Source organism: Canis lupus, chromosome 33, assembly GCF_048164855.1.
Source record: "Canis lupus baileyi chromosome 33, mCanLup2.hap1, whole genome shotgun sequence".
Taxonomy (NCBI): Eukaryota; Metazoa; Chordata; class Mammalia; order Carnivora; family Canidae; genus Canis; species Canis lupus.
In genome coordinates, this window is record NC_132870.1 from 6,264,162 (window position 1) to 6,267,143 (window position 2,982).

Consider the following 2,982-nt stretch of genomic DNA (forward strand, 5'->3'; position numbering starts at 1 on the left):
CTCTCTCTCTCTCTCTCAAACAAATAAATAAGTAAAATATTTAAAAAGAAAAAAAAAAGAAACAAACATTCCTTTTCTCACCACTTATTAAACATTTTGCTAAAAGTTCTAGCCAAAGCAATAAGTTAAAAAAAAAAAAAAGCATGCAGATTGGAAAAAAAAGAAATAAAACTGCTACTATTAGTAGACATAATATGCTCATATGCCTAGAAAAACCTGAGGAATTTAGATAAAAGCTATTAGAAATAATAAGTGAATTTAGGTAGGAGCAAGATACAATGGCAATACTGAAAAATCAATTCTATTTTTATATTCTAGAAATAGGCAATTAGAAATTAGAGTTAAAAAGCAGTATCACTGGGGATCCCGGGTGGCTCAGCGGTTTAGCGCCACCTTCTGCCCAGGGCTTGATCCTGGAGACCCGGGATCAGGTCCCATATCGGGCTCCCTTCATGGAGCCTGCTTCTCCCTCTGCCTGTGTCTCTGCCTCTCTCTCTGTGTCTTTTATGAATGAATGAATAAATAAAATCTTAAAAAAAAAAAGCAATATCATTAATAACAGAATCAAAATATTAAATACTGATGGACAATTATTTTAAAATGTTTGCAAGGCCTTACGCTGAAAACAATAAAACATTGCTGAGACGAAATAAATACCTAAATAAATGGAAACATATCATCTCCATTCATGGTCAGAAGACTCAATATTGATAAGATGTCAATTCTCACTAAATTGGTCTGTAGGTTCTTCATAATGTCACTGAAAATCTCAGCAGACTTCACCATATAAACTGACAGGCTGGGTCTAAAATGTATATAGAAATGTAAAGAATTCAGAATAGCCAAAAAATTTTTGAAAAAGAAGAATAAAGCGTCCACACTTACCTGATTTAAAGACTTACTAGCAGTTGAGCGTCTGCCTTTGGCTCAGGGCGTGATCCCAGGATCCAGGATCCAGGATCCAGAATCAAGTCCCACATCGGGCTCCCTGCATGGAGCCTGCTTCTCCCTCTGCCTATGTCTCTGCCTCTCTCTCTCTCTCTCTCTCTCTCATGAATAAATAAATAAATCTTTAAAAATAGACTTAATATTTAAAAAATTTTTAAAAATAGACTTAATATAATGTTATAGCATCAAAACAGAGTGGTACTGGCACAAAAATAGACATACAGATCAGTGGAACAGAATAGAGTATTAAAAAATAGCCATCCCTTCTTTTCCATCTTGCAAGATGGCGGGCGAAAAAGCCAAGAAGCCAGATACTAAGGAGAAGAAACCTGAAGAAGCCAAGGAGACTAATGCTGGTGGCAAGGCAAAGAAGGGCAGCCCCAAGGCTAAAACCAAAGAAGGGGAAGCCCCACTGCAGCCAAAACCCCATCCTAGTCAGAGGAATTGGCAGATATTCCTGATCAGCTATGTGTTCCGGACAGGCCATGTACAAGGGAAAGTAAGTATTTGGCAGCTAAATCCAGGGTTGAAAAGGAAAAGAAAGAGAAGGTTCTTGCTACTGTTACAAAACCAGTTGGTTTAAAAAAAAAACAAAACAGTTGGTGGTGACAAGAATGGTGGTACCTGAGTGGTTAAACTTCGCAAAATGCCTAGGTATTTACCCTCGAAAGCTGTGCCTCGAAAGCTGTTGAGCCATGGCAAAAATCCTTTCAGTCAGCATGTGAGAAAGCTGCAAGCTAGCATCAGCATCACTCCTGGGACCATTTTGATCATCCTCACTGGGCACCACAGAGGCAAGAGGGCAGTTTTCCTGAAGCAACTGAACAGCAGCTTGCTACTTGTGACTGGACCTCTGGCCCTCAACCGAGTTCCTTTGCGTAGAACACACCAGAAATTTGTCATTGCCACTTCCACCAAAATTGAATATCAGCAGTGTGAAAATCCCCAAACATCTCACTGACGCTTATTTCAAGAAGAAGCAGCTGCTTAAACCCAGACACCAGGAAGGGGAGATCTTTGACACAAAAAAAGGAGAAATACAAGATTACAGAGCAGCACAAGGTTGATCAGAAAGCTGTGGATTCGAAAATTCTGCCAAAAATCAAAGTTGTTCCTCAGCTTCAGGGTTACCTCCGCTGTGTTTTCTCCCACAAATGGAGTTTTCCCTCACAAACTGATGTTCTAAATTTCTTACAAAGAACCTAATTAAACAACTGATCCATTTCTAAAAAAAAAAAAAAAAACCCATCCATACAGTCAACCTATGTTCAATGATAACAAATGGTGCTTGAATATCCACATAGGAAAAAGTGAACCTTGATCTTAATTTGAAATGGATCATAAACCTAAACACACACAAAGAAAAACTATAAAAATTCTAGAAGAAAATATTCAAAATGCATGTATCTGACATAAAGGACTTATCTCCAGAATATGTAAGAACTCTTATAACTCAATAAAAAGAAGATAAATAAGCCAGCTAAAATGGGCAGAATATTTTTTTAACGTTTTTAAATTCATTTATTCATCAGAGACACAGAGAGAGAAAGGCAGAGACACAGGCAGAGGGAAAAGCAGGCTCCATGCAGGGAGCCTGATGTGGGACTCGATCCTGCGATTTCAGGATCACGCCCTGGGCCAAAGGCAGGCGCTTAACCACTGAGCCATCCAGGGATCCCCCAGGCAGAATATTTTAACAGAAATTTCATAAAAGGAGATGCATGGAATGCAAAAACCATATGTAAAGATGCTCCACATCTTTAGTCACAAAGGAAATGCAAATTAACACAATAAGATACCACTACTTCCTTACTCAAATGGCTAAAATTTTAAAAACTGATGATATTACCTGTAAGTGAGGATGTGGAACAACTGGAAATCTCAGACATTGCTGGTGGAAATGTAAAACAATGTATAGCCACTTTGATAAACTGATAATTTCTTAGAAAGTTTAACATACACTGACCATGTAACTCTGGAATTCCCCTCCCAAATATCTCTTCAAAAGGAAACATGTGTACACAATCATTTTTT

The 2,982-nt window shown here is 38.2% G+C and overlaps 1 pseudogene; it reads left to right on the forward strand.

The window, feature by feature from the left end:
* The first annotated feature begins 1,231 nt into the window (after positions 1-1,231).
* On the forward strand, positions 1,232-2,134 carry LOC140623858 (large ribosomal subunit protein eL6 pseudogene; annotated as a pseudogene).
* The last annotated feature ends 848 nt before the right edge of the window (positions 2,135-2,982 follow it).